Consider the following 21215-nt stretch of genomic DNA (forward strand, 5'->3'; position numbering starts at 1 on the left):
TAGAAAAACAGTTTCCCCGGTCAGATGAACACACTTCCACCCAAAGCAGCAGAAGACAGATTAAAATAAAACAAAAGCAGTCATAAAGTTTTAGGGACTCGATCAAAGTTCTTCCAAGTATTCTTCTTTTCTAAAAGCAATGTTTAAGGCCAGGGATTTAGCTCAGTGGCACAAGCACCTGCCTGACAAGCACAAGGTCATGAGCTGGATCCCTGATACAAAAATAAATAAATAAAGCAATGTTTAAGCTAAGCAGAATAAGGAAGCAACTAACCAAGTGACTTAGGGCTGCCTTTGCAAAGTAAAATAAGTAAAAACTAAAAGCAAAAGTAACCTCTTGAGCTTCCGTATTCTCTATTCTCTGTCAAAGACAATAATCTGAAAACTAGTAGTCATAGAATATGCCTGTTTAAGAAGACCATGAAACTCAATGTGAACTAGTAAGATAGTCACAAGCTATTTGAAATGAGATGAATGGCCAGGCCAGAAACAATGACAACCCAGGACAGGGGGGCCATCTCCAACACCAGTGTTAGAACTGCGACTCAGAGAGGAGACAGAAAAGGCAATGCAAATTGGACAAATAGAGGCACTCGCATGTAATCTCAGCAATTGGAAGGCTGAGGCAGGAGATACGCCATGAGTCTGAGGCTGGTCTAGGTCTGAATGTAGAAGTCAAGGCCAGCCTGAATGACCCAGCAAGACCTTGTCTCAACCTCCCAAAATATAATAATAAAATAAATCTCCTTTTTAAAAAAACCGTATAAAATTAGAGGGTTAAAAAAAGGCAATGTTAATCTTTGCAGGAAGGGTCAGGAGGCAGATTCCAAAACTATCAGTCTCCAGAAAAATAATAAAAGGAGATTAACTAATAGTATTTTATGAACACTAAAACCAGCATGGTCCACGAAGATCAAATCTCAGAAGATCCCTTTGCTCATTTGATAGAGTGAACACATACAGCAGAAGTTTATTATACATCTAAGTTTGAGCACCAGGCTGCAGCACAGATGAGACAGACACAGTATCTACCTCCCACAGCGGAGCCACGGGCTCTGTCCTCAGTCCTCACTTCTTCAACACTCTTATATGGAGTTCCCCATCAGGTGGATGGAAGCTAGTGAAAAATCCATATGAATGCAATAAATTATATTGAGAATGCCTCTCCTTGCCCCCAGCACTTCATGTGCTCCTAGGCACACCTTTTGGAAAGCGTTTGAATCATGGAGACTCTTCGGCTGAATGTGCTTGCCATAAGGAGGTGGTTGGGGCACAAGAGGCAGGTCACTGGGGCATGATCTGGAAAGGCAGAACTCCTTTTCTGGCTCCTTGCTTTTCTCTCTGATTCCTGGCTGCTGTGTGCAGGCAACTTTCCTCTTCCCATGCCACCTCAGTCCTGGAATCAGCCAACCGTGGGCTTTATCAGTGAGCCAACATAAACCTCCCTTAATTGAAGCAGTGGATGTCAGTAATTGTGTTCCAGCAATAAGAAAGCAACTAAGTCAATGAATAAATGCTCAATCTTTCACAAGTTAACTAAGGTACAGGATGTAGACTTCTGCTTATATACAGTTAGTTGACCATAGATGTTTACCTTCTGTCCCTCCCAGACAAAAAGAATGGAAAAGAGGCATTAAAGGATGTGATATTTCAATAAATTGTTACCAGGTTGCCTTAAGACTTGATGAAGCTGCCACAGAGAAAGGCAGGACAGTGTAGGCTGCAGACTGCCTATGTCTGGAACACTGGAAGCCCTGTCTTTCTTTCCCACCAGACATGCAGGGAATGTATCTAGGTATGTGTGCCGCGCTGCTCACCACCAGCTGCCCATAGCGAGGAAGTCAGGCCATGAAACCGAACAAACGTTAAATAAAAGACACACATAGCAACGCTTTTGTTTCTCCCATGTAAGACTCCTGCCCCATCGCCCAAGAGCAAATCCTGCCAACTGGAAGGATCACGATCTTTAGAGAGAGGCAAAGCTCAGCCGATAGAAACACAGAAGGCGAAGGAAACAGATACAGGGCAGGAAGCACACTTGCAAAGCAACAATAACGAAAGAAACCAATCTAATCAGTTTCCTTAACAATGAGATTGCATAGGAAAAAAAGAACAGAATATTATAAAAAATAAAAAAGAGTTGGGTTATAGAGCTGAGGAAATTTAACCAAAAAAAAAAAAAAAAAAAAGAACTGAAAATACAGAAACAAAGGAAGAGACTTCACAGATGAATCCACAAACACCAGGGTCCAACCAACAAGAATTCCTGAAAATGACAACAGAGAAGAAGAGAAGGGAGGAAATACTGTGACTAAACGAGGGGAGGGATCTCCAAGAGGCAGGACCCATCAGGCCAGCACACAGATAACAAATGGCTCTCAACAAATCTTTTCAGAATGGAATTATGAGCTCTAGGGATAAAAAAAGAAAAAAAAAAACCCTTGATGCTTCAGAGAATGAAAGCAAGCTACTTTCAAAATACTAAAATCAAACTGACAGGACATCTCAAGAACAAAGCCATGTCTCAGCGCGGCATTTCTCAAACTATCTGCATGTGGCCAAGGACCGTATTTTGTTCTCAATCTGTCAGTGACTGCTATGAAATAGAGTGCAAAATAAAAAGTAGAATAGTGGATGAAAGGAAGAGCAGCAAAAAAACTCAAAAATGTGTATAAAGCTAAAAGCCACCCCCGTGTTATAGCATAAGCTCCACTAAACATAAAATGACTCCGTTACAATAGTCTATGTTTCAAAATGCTTCGTCTCAGTTTCTCTACTTCTTATCACAGATAGAAGACAAATAGTTTGCAGACTGACTCGTGTCGTAGACACACTCTGAGTAGCAACATGTTAGGAGAAAGGTGTGCAGAAATGCCTTCAGAATTCTCATGCTCTGCACAGACTTCTGTAACCCCACTGCCATTCAGGGCAATGAGAACAGAAAGACGCTTGAAACACTGAGGACCCTGTATCTTCCTGCATCCTTTCTTCAGCAGCTACTGAGAGGTGTGCAAGCACAAGGAGAGGGTAAATGAAGAGAGTCTAACCAAGTCCAGGTCCAAGGGAGCTCGCGGTGGACACCTCCCTCATCCCCAGCCTACAGCCTGGACCGCAGAAGCAGGTGTGACTGCCCCCAAAGAGCTTTCTGTCTTTCAGCCCTCGTGCAAACCCGTAGGTGTGAGCCTGTGCTGGGCTTAGGTTCTGCATTCATCTGCTGAGGCAGCCAGCAAGGAAGGGCTAGAAAGAGGCAGGCAGGTGATTCCAATGGGCTTCGACCAGCTGCTGCCATCAGATCAGATCTTGAGCTTGTTTCTTAGGCTGACCATGGAGACATGCAGGCCAGCAGGGTTGCCTTCTCCTAAGATCAGCCGAGGTTAATTTCCTCTTTCCTGCACATGCTGGCAGTCTTGGAGAAAAATTTTAAAAACCCTAAAATATTTGTACTCCATTCAACTTAACACCACATTTTCTGTAGTTATTTTCACCACTAAAATCATTTATTTTTTTTCAAATTTCGGGCTTTTTAACAAGAGAAGGGGATGGGGGAACCTAATTAATTCCTTAGCAACCAAAAAAATCCAATTAATCAAATAGAGTTCTTAGTCAGAGCTTTTTCAGCCAATGGAAACAGCAGCCAAAAGAGAGCAGGAACATTTAACTTGGTAAATCAGGAAAAAATAGTCAGGCATTTCTTCAGCTCTAGGTAGAAATCACACAGGTCGGGGATAGAGTCTTTGGAATCATTGTGAGCTGGGGGTTCAAGCAAGCCTCGCTCTGCCACTTCCTGTGCATGACCAAAAGCATGTGACCTTGGCCACCTGACTCCCACTTTTTCTTCTAAGGATGGAAATAATAATAATAATAATAATAATCCCCTCTCATAGAGTCTGTAAAACCTTCACAGTGTTGGTTACATTGAAAACGCTGTGTTGCCAATGGTTTATTAGGATCATCACATGCTTCTGCACTTACATAAATTAAGGGAGGAATCATTTTTAAGCTTTTTCAAAATCTCTTTCTAAACACTAAATTTGTTATACTTTTGGGAATCCACACTGAGGAAATAATAGGAGGTGCATGGAGAAGACAGGTAGCTGAAGGAATCTTCACTGTGCTGTTGATTCTAATCAAAGCAAGAAAATCATCTCTGCATCCTAAGTAAGGATTGGTAAAATGCAGCACGGAATACCCACAAAATAAATAATCACTCTTGAAATGGCCACCATTATTGATGACGCATGTGCTTCAGAGTTGGGTGAAGGAATGCTTAGGGAGCCAGATACCAGTTTTCAAGTTTGAGCCGTATTTACTTTGTGAAAAATGTTTTGTATCTGTGTGTGTATGTATGTACAAAAAGAAACCTTCCATAAGTATGACTGAGAGGTGATTTTGTTTTGGGTTTAAGTATTTTTTATTTCGTCCACTAGTATTTTAATTTTCTTTATGAAAAATACATTCTTTGTGGTTTAAGAGTTTTAAATTTTTACTTCACCTTTTATAAAGAGAATCATAGATTTCCTAACACTTTCCAGCTTGCAGCTTTCTGGATGTGACCCTGAAGGACTTAAAGCCAGGTCTGGAGACTCTGTGAAAACACAAGATGCAGTCATCTGGTCTCAGGGGTGAGCCTGGTTTTCACCCCCTGCCCCTGTAATTTCTACCCTAGCTGCCGGTGCTGTGCCCACAGCGTAGTAGGCAGTGACTTCTGTGAAAGACAAAATCCCATCCTGGTGACAAGGGGAGTCATCTGCAAGCACGTGTAGGGTTTGTATATCTGATAGCTTTTGTCAACTTTGGGGAGAATGAGCAGGTGATACCCCATGTGCCTGCCCTGGCTCTTCCCTTTATCCCTTTGCAGAACTTTCAGCCCTGTGAGCTCTGTGGCAGTACCAGGCCACAGCCTGCCTAGTCTCCTCTTCCCCAGCCCTCAGCTGTCACCTGCACACACAGACACCAGACTTCAAGGGCTGCAGGTCCCTTCCCTCCCTTCAGAGTCTCAACTGGACTTGAACCCCATCTGTCCAGCTACAACCTGCCCCTCCTCCTCCCCTCGGTAGAACCTCCATCACATCTCTGACATCAGTCACTTAGAGCCACTCTTGCTGCTCAGGTGTAAGGATGACATTTCACCCATGAGTCCCCAGTCTTTTGGATCAGGGGTCACTAACTGGTGGCTCATGGACTGAATTCAGCTGTGAGTGGTCTTTGGTTCTGACACTGGGTTTTGAAAATGTGAATTTGTTGCCAGTATATAAATATCATGAACATTTTCATTTTAAAAAAAAAAGCTTGTTTTCTTGCTTCTCTTGGGGAAGCCCCATGGTCCTCATTCCCAAGGGCAACATACGACTGTCACTGAAAGAGGACCACGCAGTTTGGAAAGGGGCTGGTGTTGGATTTCCTGCAGGCCTCAGCATGCTTATTTCGCCCATGTGTGGCAACTGTCTGGCTGCTGAAATATCTGACTTTTCAGTCTCTCCCTTCAGAATGCTGTGAAATACTGAAAGAGAGAGGAGGCTGTAAAGCTGCAGAGCGACCTGCAAGCTGCCTTGTCTGCCCTTCCTGGAATCAGGTCCTGGTGCGTGGCTGAGGAGTGCTACCCGGTGGACAGATGGCCCCCTCTCTTACTCATCAGTCCCCTTCATTATTTGAATTCCCAGATCCCAGGGGTTGGGACGTGCAGCAAATTGCAGGTTTATCGGGCTGCTTACCTTCATCTTCTCTTCACTGTGCAGGTAGGAGCTCTGGCTTGGCGGGGTACGACAGTGTCACATAGCTGAGGACAGTCTGAACAGCCCTCTCCTCTCCAGGGCCACCTTAATCTTCACAGCAGCCCTCCATGGGGAGGAAGGCAGCGCTGTATGCACATCTGACGCGTGAGGAAGGTGAAATGAGCCTCAGAGAGTAGACCCCCAGGTCTGCAGCTCACATGCACTCGTGCTAAATGCAGGCTCTTCCCATGGAGCTCGGCTGCCAGATCCCACTTCCTTCGCAGAGGTTCGGACAGCAGCAGCCCAGGGAGCAGGAAAGGGAGGCCAGAGCTGTGATTTTTCCCAGATCTTTAGGTCAGTTGGGAGAGGACTAAGCTACAAAGAAAATCAAAATTGCACTGTAAAAAAAAAAGGAGTGATGAAAGGAGAGAAGAATGAAAGGAGGGAGACAGAAAAGCATATGTATGAGGCAAAAGAAGTCTCATTCCTGTTCTCCCTACATGATTAGGGCCTCAACTAATCCCACAACAAGCCTCAAGAATATGGCTTCAAAAATCCCTGAACCTCCATGCACAGTCCATGAAAATCAAAAAAAAAAAGTTAATACCAAGCTTTGAGCACAGTCAGCCATAGCAGAAGGGTGATGTTGTCCTGAGAGGTGCCAACTCCGATTTAGTATGAAGACACGCTTTGAGGCTTCTCACACCATTCCACCCTCTCCTGCAAGACATGAAACAGATGCTCGTAATGAAATGCACCAATTAGCACTCAGGTGGATGAGGCAAACCTGGGAGCAAAACAATTCTGCAGAGTCTTCCTCTGTAGAGGTAAAAAACAGTAAAATGGACAATTGAAAGGGTAGTAATGAAACCCTCGAGGTAGGTTGACCGAGATATTCTGAATTTATTCACTTCAACATACAGTGTGTATGTGTTTCCAAGCATGGATCTGAGAGTTACAAAGAGGATTCAGATAAAGTCGACCCTCATGAACTCACCATTCGGTGTTGTGTTCCTCCAGATTTCTTCATGTAGACATTGCATTTTTCAAATTAGGCATGATAATACTTCTGGTGATATCTCTTTCAAAACCTTTTCTCTTCTTCTGAGAGAGACAGAGAAATTTTGCTACTCTTCTACCTTAAAGTAGGGTGTATTTTCCTCTCTTTGATTCTGAAAGGCCTTTGTGACTTCTTTGACAACACCCAGGAAAAGAGATATTGCCTATCTCCCGAAGCTAGGTCAAAAGAGATGACAGAACCCCCTTCTTCTCTCTGGAGGACACTGTCTTGTGGGTTGGAGAAAGCAGCACCATCACGCAGTAGGAAGTCCAAGCTATACCACGCAGAGAGACCTGGGCCAGCCAGTGGGGAGAGAGGCCCTGACCACAAACCAGCCTGAGCCACAGGCAAGGGAGTGGATGAGCTATTAGATGGATTTAGTCTCCTCTCTTGAGTCTTCCAAGACTTTGGGAAGGGCATGGATAGTATGGAGTGGACATAGATCATCTCTGTTGTCCCCTGTCTGTTTTATGACCCATAGAATCTATGAGCCCTAATCAGTGTTTCTCCTATGGCACTAAATCTTGGGTAATATGTTCCTCAGTCACAGTAAATGGGATATCTTGGATTTTCAGCAGAGTATAGGGTTTTAGAGACAAGGAGAGCTGGTTTAATACCAGCCTGGACAATTTGCACTTCTGAGGGTCAGTTGAAGTCACTTCATCTGTGAGCCTCGCTCTTCCTCTTGGTGGCATAAGAATAATATCTACCTCAGCTGGCTGCTCTGAGGGACAATGTACCAAAAAAGCACCTAACTCAGAACTGCAGAAACAGAGAGCAACTGCTGGGGCCATCTGGACAGGCTGTGGTCTCTGTAACCACTACGGCTGTCAGGCAAGGGTCCTGGAATAGTCTGGTCAGGAGAGGAAAAGCAGGACTCCTGGGTGGATCCAGAGACAAACCCCTAGGAGGAGCTTCTATTTACTCTGAGTTGGGTCCAGATGGGCTTACCTGCCCCACAGTCCTGCAGGGTCTGTCCCAGGGCTTCTAAAGTCACCTGAAATTTTGGGCTTTACACTAGAAACAATTTTCATCCCTTGACCAGTTGGTCTGATATCCACACTTGGTCTGATCTCCCAGAAGACAATTAAGCAAAGAAACTGCTGAAAATCCAGAAACATTCCTGGCAACTGCTTAGGGACTCTTCTCTCTCTGATCCCACCTGCTCTGTCCTGAGCTTTGACCCATATCCATCCTTGCACCTGCTCTTTGTGTTTGTGGAAGTTTCTTGGTTCCTTCCTATCAGCTGGTTCCTTCTGCCCAAGCCCAACCTCATCAACAAGATAACAAATACAATGAAAATAACCTACTAAATTAGCCCAGGACATCAACCAACTAGTGGAAAAACACACCATAATCAGCACATTCTTAACTCTGGTTTCTCACCTAACTTGGCCTCCTTACCAACTACCCTACCCCTGTGGTTGTAGCAGTTCACTCCCCACGTCCTTCTTACCTTCCTCCGGCCTGGAGTCTTTCCCTGTGGTCTGCAGGCAGCTGTCTGGATACAGACTTCTCTGTTGCTTCCTGTTCATCTCAGCTTCTTTCCCAGCAGCAAGGATTCCCATCACTGAAGGCCAGGCCACCTTGAATGATGCACACGCTTGGAGTGGATGAGGAAAAAGATGTCCTAGGAGGAGGGAATTCACAGAATCCAAACAATGTAGACACAGCCTTGGGGCAGCTTCCCTGGTGCTGGCCTTTCCCGAAAGTCAATTAGATCTACAGATATGGTGCCTGTCCAAAAGCTCTCAGAGTCATGGTTGTCCAAAGTAGACAATAAAGTATATTGGATTTTCCAGGTCTGTACACTTACTGCTGCTAGATATTGATAGAGTTATTTCCAAAAGATGAAAAATATTAACAAAAGATGAGAAATATAAAATAAAAAGCGGCCTTTATTCTGAGAACACGGAGAGAGATGACCGGCAACCCCACCGCTGGCGTCCGGCGATCTCTCCGGCGGACACGCGGCGTGGGGGCCTGTAAATAGCCTCGGTTTGGGGTGGAACCTAAGGCGGGCATTAGGGAAACACAGGTAACCCATTGGTCCTAGGTTTGGCGCCATATGTAAATTCCCAGGGGCGGGAAGATGGCGTCACAGGTAACTTCCTAGGGGCAGGGCAAGATGGGGCTTCCTGCTTCTGGCTGTGGCTTTCTTTCCTGGCTACAGTGTCCTGTCTGGGCCAAACCTTTCATATCCCGTCTTATGGTTATTATTATGAAAAGGGGCGAAGATTTCTCTCTTTAACTACTTCCTGCTGGCAAAGGGCGCTGTACTGGAGCCTAGGGGAGTCGACGGGATGAAGGTTGATGCCCAGGTAGACGCTGGTGCCAGGTGTTTTGGCCAGGACAGCTTCACTGGTGAATGCACGTATGTCAGACTGGAAAAACAAAGAGACAAAATGTTATGAGGAGACATGGCACTGTCATATTTAAGGACCCAGGTGAGGTAAAGGGAAAGGTGCCTTTGATTTAGACATATCATTCTATCAGGACCATGTTGAGGTAGAAACATTTCCATGGTGAGGCAGAATTCTGAAAATTAAACGTGGGGTTAGGAGCAGTGGAGTTATGAGAGGTGATTACTCCCCCATCTGAAAACATAAAAGTTAAGAGGGTAGGTGTATAAAACTTGTCTCCGGTCCAGGAGTTGAACTGGAAAGAATAGGGGGAGCAGGGAAGGCCGTGGCTGTACCCGTATAGGGAAGGTAAGGGCTTATGCTTTCAGGGATGTCACGTTTAACCAGACAGCTGAGGGTAGAAAGAACTGCAACTGTTATCATATAGAACATTATGAAGATTATCTTACGCATGATGTGGGAGTCTTTAGGAAAGACTGCCAAGAGTCCTGCTGTAAAAATGATCATTAATAGAATGTAAGAAATTAGGAACCAAAGTGGGTAACAAAACATGACTTAGCCTGTTAACTGTGGCTGCGCGGCCTTTGTGAGACGGAGATGGGTAGGTGACAGAAGATGAGATGACCACTCAGAATGATCAGATTTAGGGCTGGAAGGACACCTCTTAGCCTGAGCGATGTGAAACCAGGATGGCAGTCCAGCAACTTTGATTTGGGCATGGGTCGCTGTATCCTGGTTGTAGTCCTTGGAATGATTTGCTGTAACAGAACTTTAGCAAGTATGAGAAAGGCTTTTATGTATCCTGAGAAAGTATAAACCAAGTGAGAAGACAAAAACGTATCTGTGAGTCTTGACCAGGGTTACCTGAGAAATTGGTGAATAAAATAGGAAGGGGGTGGTCTATATCACTGAGGAAGGGTCCACCAGCGACAACAGGTGGAAGCTGTTGAGGCCTCAGTGTGTCCAAGTCAGCCTGTATAAAAGGCATTTTAAGATTTAGGACTGGGACCTGCACAAAATAGGCCCTGTTTGTAAATGGCATAGGTTGACCATCAATACCCCATCATAGAGATTGAGGACTTAATATAGCAGCCTGAATACTCAGGAAGAACTCTGTATATATGGCCTCTATGTCCACAAATATAGAGAATGTCTTACCTGAGAGTTTTGTGCGACTTGGAATCTGAGACAGACACCTTAAAGGGGGCTGTTGTTGCCCTGAACCCCCTCAGCCTCCAGCAGCGATTTTCTGTCGGTGACGAATCTGGCAGTGTCGACATTTCCTGTAAGGGCTATAACTTAGGATGGCTTACCCACTCTCTGGTGGCTAGGACAGTCCAGTAGCCCTGGAGTAAGGTCTCAAAGAATGCCAGGATGGGGCATTTTCTTGCCCAGTATCTTCTGCTGCATTTAAGCGTGGTCCATGGAGGGGGCAGGCAGCTCCACCTTGTGTAGGTTTACCTGTCTCAGAACTCCAAGTGTCACAAGTGTTAAAAATATGAAAAACCATATTAAGATCTCTATTATTAAGATCTCTATAAGGTTTGAAGGTCAAGTTTTGCCTTTTTGTTTGGGATTTGGACTATAGTAGAATTAAGTAAGTATGTAGAAATTTAATATTGGCATTTTAGATTAGAGAGCAGGCTTTATCTGGATGGCATATCGCTTTTTTTTTTTTAGGGTGACACGTAGAATTAACAAAGCTTTAGTCTACCAAACAAGGCTTTAATGGAAACATTTTGCAGTAAAGGTTTAGCAATCTTATGAATAAATCAATCAAAACTGATCTAATACTGTCAAATTCTGAACACATTTACTTTTAAAGTTGTTATTTGCAGTAGTATGAACCAAGACAAATAAAATAAAACTTTGAAGAAAACCCTTGTCTTGAAATAGAGCTAGTGGTTCCCAGCGAAAAGGAATTTATAACCTTAGTTGTTAAACAGGAGATTGGTGAAGGCTTTGATTGATAAACAAGGCTGGTAAAATTATCAGGTGGCCAATAACCTTGATTAAATGGTTTGAGAATTGTAATAAAAAACATCTTTTGAGCAGAGCCAAATTGTAAAAAAGCATGCCTGAGCAGAGCCGCTGAGCTGCTGTTTCGCGGCGCTCCGGCAGAGCACGCCCAGTGGGTGGGGCAAGCGCTGGGATGTAGCGCGCAGGGGCGGGCTCGGACTGCCCCCGGAAACGTGTAAGGTGGCAGCGGCGGCGACGGCGATGCACAGGGGAGGGAGGGGCTGGGACGGCGCATGGGGGAGGGGCTGGGAGGCGGCCCGACACAGTGCGCAAAGCTGGAACTGCTTGCAGGGCGCGAGGATTAGAAAGCCAATTTAGGAACACAGCTGGGTTTTGATTAGCTTCCTGGACCTGTTTTAAAAGTTTGTTATAGTTAGTATGCTTGTCCTGCTCTGGCACAGCTATAGGCCCAGAGTCATTATAAACGTCCTTAAAATGTAAATCATAATTAGTAATAAATTTAAATTGCCTGATATAATTCTGTGGGTCAACAGAGAGGCTACCTAATTTAAGGGTAATCTGGGATAGATCAGAAAGGGAAAAAGGCACATGGATGTTAACAAGTTCCTTGGGGCCAACTTGTTCCCGAAGCGGTAGCAGAGCCTGAGGAGGTTCTGGAGCAGAGGGCTTTTGAGCAGCCATCCTTCCGATAGGCGCATGTGAGCAATCATCTGTAGAGCGGCTACAGAGCTGCTGCCGGTCACCCTGGGAAACACGAGCAGATGGCATCTCACTGTGTGCCTTGCAGCTAGAGGACTGCTGTCGGCAGCACAATGAAGCGTCATGTGCACTGCAACAAGGCGGCTGTTGTAGTTCACAAGAGGAGCCACAAGGAGACGCCTGTTGACAGTAAGGGTCCTGGAAACATGGCGGCGCCCTGTCACGTGACCCAAAACATGGCGGCGCCCTGTCGCCATGTGGCCCTCCGGAACATGGCGGCGCCATGCCATGTGGCAGAGGGTTGCAACATGGCGACTGTTCCCCGCGCAAGCTGGAACAATCACGCGACCTGCTGGAAGGACATAGCAACCGAGACCTAGTATGGTGGGTGGGCGGTGAGAATGCTGTAGGGGATAGAGAATTCTCGGAAGAAGTCGGAGACTGAGAGGAAGCACTAACAGAGGGATCAGAGCCGCTGGGAGAGTTATGGGTCCCTGGAGACGGAGGGGGAGAGGATTGAACATCGGGAGATAACTGCGACACAGAGGGATTAGAGCTGCTGGGAGAGTTATGGGTCCTGGAAGGTGGAGAGGGAGATGATCGCACAGCGGGAGGTATCTGCAACAGAGAGGGATTAGAGCTGCTGAGAGAATCAGGCATAGGGGAAGGAGAGAGTGGTCCAGCGGGAGGTAACGGCAGGGAACGAGTTTGGTGGTAGGCAGGCGGTGGCTGTGAAAACACCGGAGGGCAGGGCAGAAAAGTTTGCGGCGCAGTAGACTTAGCTAAAAGTATCTCAGCTGGAGCACAAGACTTAATGAGAGATGGGCGTGTTCTCAGAATAAGAAAGGCTTGGACATAAGGGAGTTCTAATAACTTGTTGCCAGCTTGACAAAAATCATACAAGTTCCTGAGAATGCAGGGGTCAAATGTTCCTTGCCGAGGCCAAGGCTTGCCGATAAGCGGGTAGGTTGGCCAGACCTCCTGGCAGTAAAAAGTTAGTTGTTTAGTTTTTATGGTACCTTTAAGTTTTAGAGTACGTAAATTGGAAATTAGGCATTTTAAAGGCGTCTTTTGGGAGTTAGAAAATATGTTCCCCATGACTGATTCAGGCAAGAAAAAAAAACCGGAGGTCCAGAAAAAAGTCGTCACTTATTTGTGGTACCACACGGCGGAACGGTTCCAAACCGTAAACTCCAGTCGTCACTGAGATTTACGAATGGAGTCTACGTGGGATCAGTAACAGTTTTGCCCGTGAAAGCGCAAGGCTTTAAGGGAAGTGAGGGTCTTTCAGTGTGGGCGGTCCCAAAAATCTCTGCTTTGGGCTATCCGAACCCAAAGAACGTGAGAGATTTTGTGGGCGCAGGTTTGCCCAGAAAGAACCCTGCCCTGGGCGGTCCTAAGGACGTGAAAATGCACAGACCCACGCAGACGGGGAGAACATTCCACTGGGGCTGCCCAGTGCGAAAAGTTCCCCGGGGAGTGCTCACCTGAAATCAGTCTGGCCGATGCGGAGTGCAGGCGGCTGGCGACAGGAACGTCTCGGGAGAGGAAAAAGCTCAGGATTAATCCAGGATGTTATCTGGTTATCGGCGAGGAAACTCTGGGTATGTGGCCCAAGAGTTAGTTGCCTGCCGATCGAGTCACGGCATCAAATGATAGAGTTATTTCCAAAAGATGAAAAATATTAACAAAAGATGAGAAATATAAAATAAAAAGCGGCCTTTATTCTGAGAACACGGAGAGAGATGACCGGCAACCCCCACCGCTGGCGTCCGGCGATCTCTCCGGCGGACACGCGGCGTGGGGGCCTGTAAATAGCCTCGGTTTGGGGTGGAACCTAAGGCGGGCATTAGGGAAACACAGGTAGCCCATTGGTCCTAGGTTTGGCGCCATATGTAAATTCCCAGGGGCGGGAAGATGGCGTCACAGGTAACTTCCTAGGGGCAGGGCAAGATGGGGCTTCCTGCTTCTGGCTGTGGCTTTCTTTCCTGGCTACAGTGTCCTGTCTGGGCCAAACCTTTCAGATATCAAGGCAAATCTCAAGAAGTTTATTAAAAACTGCACTTCTGGGCTGGGGATTTAGCTCAGCAGCATAAGTGCCTGCTTGGCAAGCACAAGGTCATGAGTTTGATCCCTAGTACCACAAAAAAAAAAAAATTTAAAAACTGCCCTTCCAATACAAGGAAGGTGAAAATGAAGTTATCTCCAGTTATCAAAGACTCAGGTCAACCAAAATAACCTGGTGGATGCTCCATAAATACTTACCTGCCTGCATGAGCCTCATGTTCCACGAGGACAAAGGCTGGGTCTATGCTGCCTATTTCTGTGCTCCCAGTGCTCAGCACCATTGTGTAAGAATCTGTTTGGGGGAAAGGGATTAGTACAGTGCAGGGTGGACTGATGAGGGGCAACAGTAAGAAGAGGCAGATGAGAGAAGCCCTGGGAAGAAAACTTTGGTATGCCAGGTGGAAGAAAGAGAAGGATGCTTGGTACCCCTGCCTTGAAGTGCAGGAGACTCTGACACCTCCCCCCAGGTGGGGGGGGACATGATGACTTCAAAGGGCAGAGACCCAGTGTTGGTGTGAGTGGATATCATCACACAGCCAGGACGGCAGGAAGGCAGGCATGCTGAGATTCAGAGCTGGTAGGATTCTCACTGGACAGTGTCTAGCAAGCAGCTGAGATAGGTGGACCCTCTGCAGAGGTGATAATCGATCAGTTGAAGCCAGTGGAGGAAGCCAGTCTCTGGGGACAGGGTGGAGTCCAAGGCGGTAGGCTGAAGATGAAAATGCCCAACAAACAGAAGCGATGGAGAGGGACCTGGTGGACAGGAGAGTGCGAAAGACAGCTGAGTCTAAAGCACTACCCAAGGAGAGGGAGCCAAGCGTCTGGGGAGGAAGGCAGAGCTAACCAGGGAGCTCGGGGACACCGGAATGCTGGAAACTCACCTAAGGCAGAGGGCCCAAGAGCCCAGAAAGGCAATGCAAGCCCAAGGGGAAGAACCAAGACCGGGAAGATAAAACCCCTGGGATATGGATTTGGGGCCAGCAGCAAGCATTTTTTCCTTCCAAAGATGGGGCAGAGTGACAGGCAAGATGTAAATTTCCCAGCACTGCAAACGTTCTACCCCAGTCTGGATGCTCTTGGAAGGGGCATTCAAGAACACACAGAAGCTCCACCTAGGCTGTGGGGCCAAAGACACTTAGGATCTCTCCTACCCTGGGGCACTAGCTCCTTCCATCACCCTTTGTGAATTCATCCTTCATGAATATCACCCAGCAGCTGATGTTTCCTTCTTTATGTACTAGTCTATAACGTCTCCCCTCCCTCCTTACCACTGTGTTACTACCCACCACTGTAAAGCACATTGTCATGTCTGCGTCCTCTCGGAATTCACAGGCTGAAGCCCTCAGCCCCAGGAGGGCTGGGATGTTTTAGGGGCCCCTGGGAGGTGACTGGACTTAGATGAGGCCGCAAGGGTAGAGCTCCCATGATGGGATCAGTGTCCCGATGAGAGAGGGTCCAGGGCGCTCTGCAGTTCCCTCCTGTGAGAGCACCGTAGATGGTGGCTGTGTATGAGCCAAGAAGGGGGCCTCACCAGACACCCAAGCGGCTGGTACCCTGATCTTGGGCTTTTCAGCTTCCAGAACCATGAGCAATTGCTTGCTGTTAAGTCGCCTCTTCCATGGTCTCCTTAGCCTGCACTGAGCCCCAGACTTGGTACTTAAAAAACCGTTTGTTTTCTCACAGTTTGTGCAGGTCAGGAATCCAGTGGCAGCTAGCTGAGTTCCGTGACTTTGGTCTCATAGGCTGCAGTCAAGGTTCTGCCCCGGATGTACTCCCTGAAGGCTGGGGAGGAGAACCTGCTTGCTGCTCATGCCTGTGGCTGTTGGTCAGAGGCCATCCCCTGTCCCTGGCTGCGCAGTTCTGTCTGCAAGGCAGCTCTGCCTCATCAGATCATCAAGGCAAAAGGCACAGATTTTTGTCCCCTGGTCAGAAGTGAGCTCTGTCACTTATTCTTCTATCCTATGACTAAACAGGAGGTCACAAGGTCCCTCCCACACCCAGGAACAGGAACTCATAGAAGGTTAAGACTCCAAACTCCAGGCTCTCCGTGATGTCAGAAGCCACTTGTCCCTCTCCTCCCCACCCACGCCCCAAGGCAAGCTCTGTGATGATAACCACGGCCTCCTTCATCTCCCTCTGGTCCCTACCCCAGTGCCTGAAACACAGTAGGTGTCCATGTGTATATTTAAAGAAAAAAGCAAGGGAAACCGCAAGTTCCATGAGCTTCCAGTTTGCACCCTAGAAGACTGTGTGGTTTTCATTTTAATTTTATTTTAACTGACATATAATAATTATATGTAATTATAGAGTACCAAGTCATGTTTTGATATCAGCATACATTGTGGAATGAGCTAATCAAGCTAATTAACATATCCATAACCTTGCATATTTATGGTTTAGGGGGAAATGAGAACATTTAAACATCTACTCTCATCAGTTTAAAAATATGTATGACTACATGCGTGTTGAGGGTGTGAATGAAGGAACGATCAGAATGTCCCCTGGCTAACATTTGATGTAGTCCCTTACTCACTAGACAGAATAAATTTGGGACACTGAGTGGCTTCATAAGTGTCATGAAAAATAAGGGTGTTAGGGCATAATTACCCATAAATCTTGTTTCTCAAACATGTGTCCATGGGGCCGTGTTGAGGATGTTTAAGTACCTTGGGAATCCTTCCCGGAAGATATGTGGTAAAAAGTTGGCTGTCCCTAGGGAGAGACAGAAGGAAGACCTTTATCTTCTTACCAGGCTGAGGCAGGGGCTCCAGAGAATTTAATTCTGTATTTGCATAATTGTTTCCCCTTCGCTGGCTCCCCCCCCCCCAACCAACAACCCTGCTAGGGCCAGCGTCCTGAAGATGCATTTCCGAGTGACAAGTACAATGTTAGTGCAGATCAGATCTGGGCATTGCTGCACCCTGATAGGCAGGCCTATTAAAACACAAAGGATCCAAAATGAGCAACTTCAAGGACCTGAAGGAGGAGGCTGGTAAGAACATGCCCCACTCCCTCCGCTGTTAATTGCAAAGTGCAGCCTCAATAAATTATATTGAACAGATAAACAACTCGAGCTGTGTTTATTAAAGAAACAGCACATGGCACGATGCCAGCACGGATAAGCTTCACTGTAATCAGTGTATTTGTTTCACCCCCCAAAAATCCTGTCTGTGTGTCTTTAAGCCTGATACACTCATTATGCTAAGTTTCAGCCTCCCTAGAAGGGAGGCTTTTCTATATGTTAATTCATTTTAGTAAATAATTATTCCATTTGGCTGAGGGAATGCATGTCTCTATAATTTAATAATTGGGAAGGTTATTAACATATGAGTAATAGGAGTCATAAACTAATACAAAGAACTTAAATTTTTTTCACTCTGAATAAATATAATAAAGCAAGCTGGTGGGAAGGGGAAAGATTCTCTTCCCTTGCACATCCCATCCCTCCACCTTTCCTTTGTGAAATTAGGGGTGCAGTCCTTGGAAGAGGAGGGCCTGCCTTTCTTCATCTGAGAGCTGACAACGAGGCATATATATGCTTCCTTCCAATTGAAGCTCTGAAATGTTCTTCTGGTGTGTTCATATTCAAGAAACAAGAAAGAGAAGAACCAGAGAGAGCTAGAAAAAATAAATAAATAAGAAACCGAGTGACTGATTCCTCTAGGAAGGGGCTCCCATATGTGCTTATGAACCTCAACTTGACTACTTACTGATCAGTGGAAGCTTTCTCAAATCAAAAGCACAATGAAGCAGCATCTTACTCCAGGTAAAACAGCTACAAGCAAAAAGACAAAAAAAAAAAAAAAAAAAGAAGAGGGAAATGCTGGTGAGGATGCGCAAAAAGGGAGACATTTATGCACTGCTGGTGGAATGTGAATTAGTATAGCAATTATGAAAAATAGTATGGAGGTCCCTTAAAAAGTAAAAAATGATCTACCATGTGACCCAACAATCCCACCACTGCATACAAACCAAAAGGAAATGAAATCATTGTATCACAGAGATATTAGTCCTCCTGTGTTTATTGCTATCCCACTCTCAAGAGTCAAAATGTGGAAGCCATGGAGGTGTCCATTGGCAGACAAATGGATAAAGAAAATCTGATACATGTCCACAGTGGGATGCTGCTATTCAGCCATGAAAGGAATGGACTCTTGTGAGTTGTGGCAACATGGGTGGAGCTGGAGGTCACAGTGTAAGTTAAAGCAGCTGGGCACATAGATAAACACTGCACGATTTCAATCGTATGTAGAAGCTTAAAAAGCTGAGCTCATAGAAGTAGTAAACAGAGGAGTCACTGGCAGTTGGGGACAAAAGGGGACTTGGGTAGATGGAGGTAAATAGAGAGATCAGTTCATTGACATAAATAACCACCATATGTGAGAAATCAGTACTGGTGTTATGCTCTATCATAGAATTCAAAATAGAGGATTTTGAATGAATGTTTGAGACAAACCTAAATCAACACACAGAGTAGATGGGAACCAAATATCACCCTCTATGTAGCATAAATATGTATATTTATTATCTGTCATTAAGAAACATGAGAATGATGTGATTTTTCCATAAATCCCAAACATCTTTAAACCTCAAGTACTATCCTCTACATAACCAAAATGTCAAAAATGACCTCTGCGAAGTGTCCATTATTGGTGATATCTTTCTCCATCTTCCTACTTGGAAAAATTAGAAGCTGGTAATTTTTCACCTCTTTCCCCTAATACTTTTGGTATTTTTAGTTTAGAAATTTACCAGTCTGTGAATTTCCAGAGCCCTAGCTTCAGAACAGAGCCATCTGGTCTCACCAGTGAAAACATGCAGAACCAGACTTCCCAAGGCAGTTTTCCTGGGCGATAGCCTGGTTTATTAAGTGGGGAAACAGATTAACCTGAATATTAATCTAGCAATTCAGAAATCTTAGCTGAGCATCTGCTATATGCCAGGCAGTATCCCTAGCATGGATGATAGAGCAACTGATCTCTTTGCGTAATCATCTGGTTAGCTGAAGAAACGTTGCCACTGTAAAAGTACAGACTGGCACAGAGGCACAGAGCCCATGCGAGGTGCTGGCAAGGGTCAGGGAGAGGCTGCTGTCTGGGTGAGGAGTGTGACTGAGATCGCAGAGAGGACCATTTTTTCTATATTTGTATATTATGATTGCCTCTGTTTCTGCTGGGAAATGGACCTCCCAGACCCAGGCAGGGGCAGCTGACCAGCCCTTATGCACCAGTGTCCTACAAGAAACCATATGAGCTGGCTCCACATGCAGGCTACCCAGCTCCACCGAGGACAGCTCTACCCTCAGACCTGCTCTGTCCTCTGAGGTCCTGATCACAGCCATTCTCATTTTATACCTTTTCTGGTCCTACCTAACTACATATCTGCTCTGCTCAGCTGCCCACTGGTCTGCTATCCACCTTGGATACTTCTTTTTTTTTTTTTTTTTTTTTGTCCCTTGTGGTATTGGGATTGAACCCAGGGCCTCACACATGCTAGGCAAGAGCTCTACCACTGACCTACACTCCCCAAGCTGCTCTCCAGCCTCAGGGTACTAAGGGTACCAGTGGTCAACTAAAAACCTGCTTGTAAGACTGAAATGAATTGGTCTGGGCAAAGGCTGGGCACACACAGAAAGCAACTAATATTTATTAAACTCCTTGTGTGCTAGGCCTTCTCCAGAATGCTGGAGAATTAAGACAATTGACATTTAGCTTCTGATCTCAAGGTGAGAAACAATCCCACAGCGAATCACTTCACAGCATAGAATGGTAAGAGTCACAGTCAAGGCCTGCAGGAGCGGCAGGAACAGCACAGAGTCCAAGCAGCAGCATACGCCTGGAAAGTCTTCACAGAGGAGGTATGCTTATCCAGGATGGCAAGAAATGAATGGGAAGCCACCAACCAAGTCCTGCTTATCAGCAGCTCTGTTTTTTTTTTTTTTTTGGCACCTGCATATGGGCACACACACACACTCTCTCTCTCTCTCTCTCTCTCTCACACACACACACACACACACACACACACACACCATTAATGGTGTCTTGTTCAGGACTAAAGCAGTCAAAAAAGCAGGACATCCGGAGGACCACTGACACCTCACTAAGCCATTCTCCCCTGACAGGCCAAGACTCTGCACGAGCTGAGGTGATAGCTACAGAGCTCGGTGGCTGAGCTAATAGGTCTGCCATTTAGAATGGCCATGAGATTAGCAAATAAAGTTCACTCCACATCTTACAGGCTTAGGACCAGGAGCCCCGTGACAACTAAATAGCCATGACTTCAGGAAAAGCAAGTCTAACCCTTAACACCACACTTATTACCCAAGTCAATAAGGTAATTGGGGCAAAATCATGCTCAGTGTTACAAAGGGTAGGGATTATGTTACAAGAATGTGTCAGTCACTGCAAGCTCGGTGTGTTTAGGGCCAGGGCAGCAAGGGGAGCACAGGGCTTAATTCTCCTCCCAGGGCCAGGCTAGGGAAGGAGCTCATTCTGCAACCAAATTGCCAAGAAAATGATCAGGCTCACCTAATGGTTTGAAGCACAGGATAACCTAAGCCAGGCTCACTTCCTGCAGCTTCAGAAAAGAAGCCAAGGAGAAGGAGGACAGAGGAGGAGGCCTCTGTTGATTCTGTTCACATCAACAAGCTGAGGACTCATCGGGCAGGAAATGAGGCCGCACAGAGGCACTGGCTGAAAGTTACTGCTTCAATGGGCACAAAAAGGGAAGCGACATTCAGAGCCAACACAGCATCCAGCGACAGCCTAAGAATGAATTTGTACATCTAACCAACCATGAAGACACATCTAAGAGTAAATTAGGTTCCGAGTCTGCCGCGCTTCTTCAGTAGATGCAGATGTCCAGCCGGAAGGACCTGGCGAGCTCCCCAGACCAACTTCCCTGCCTTACAGGAGAAACAAGCGTGGTGTGGCAGGAAGAGCACTGGTCTGGGACCAGAGTGTCTTCCTCTCAGGAGTAAAAGAGCCTCAGACAGGAATCTCAGCTTCGAAGCTGCAATCTGCTTGGGGTAAAAGGGGTCTTTCAGACTGGCCTTGTGAAGAGCATCCCGAGGGTTAGGTATCAGTCTCTGCTTTGAACAGGATGACGACCACAAGATCCCAAAGGGGCGGTGATTTAACCCCGAGAGATAAGCCAGTGGCCAATCAGAATTTCTGAGTCTTTGTTCTATGTTTTGGGTTTTTTTTTTTTTTGCTACTAATACGGAAAGAGCTCCCCTACTATGCCAACCCACATGGGAGACACTTGGGTGCGAATCTTGCCTTCTCAACCAGCTTTGGACATGGGAAGGACCACAAAACCAGGCCAGGCCTTTGC

The sequence above is a fragment of the Cavia porcellus genome, unplaced genomic scaffold, assembly GCF_034190915.1.
Source record: "Cavia porcellus strain 051 isolate PalLab524CR breed Dunkin Hartley unplaced genomic scaffold, mCavPor4.1 scaffold_9, whole genome shotgun sequence".
NCBI lineage: Eukaryota > Metazoa > Chordata > Mammalia > Rodentia > Caviidae > Cavia > Cavia porcellus.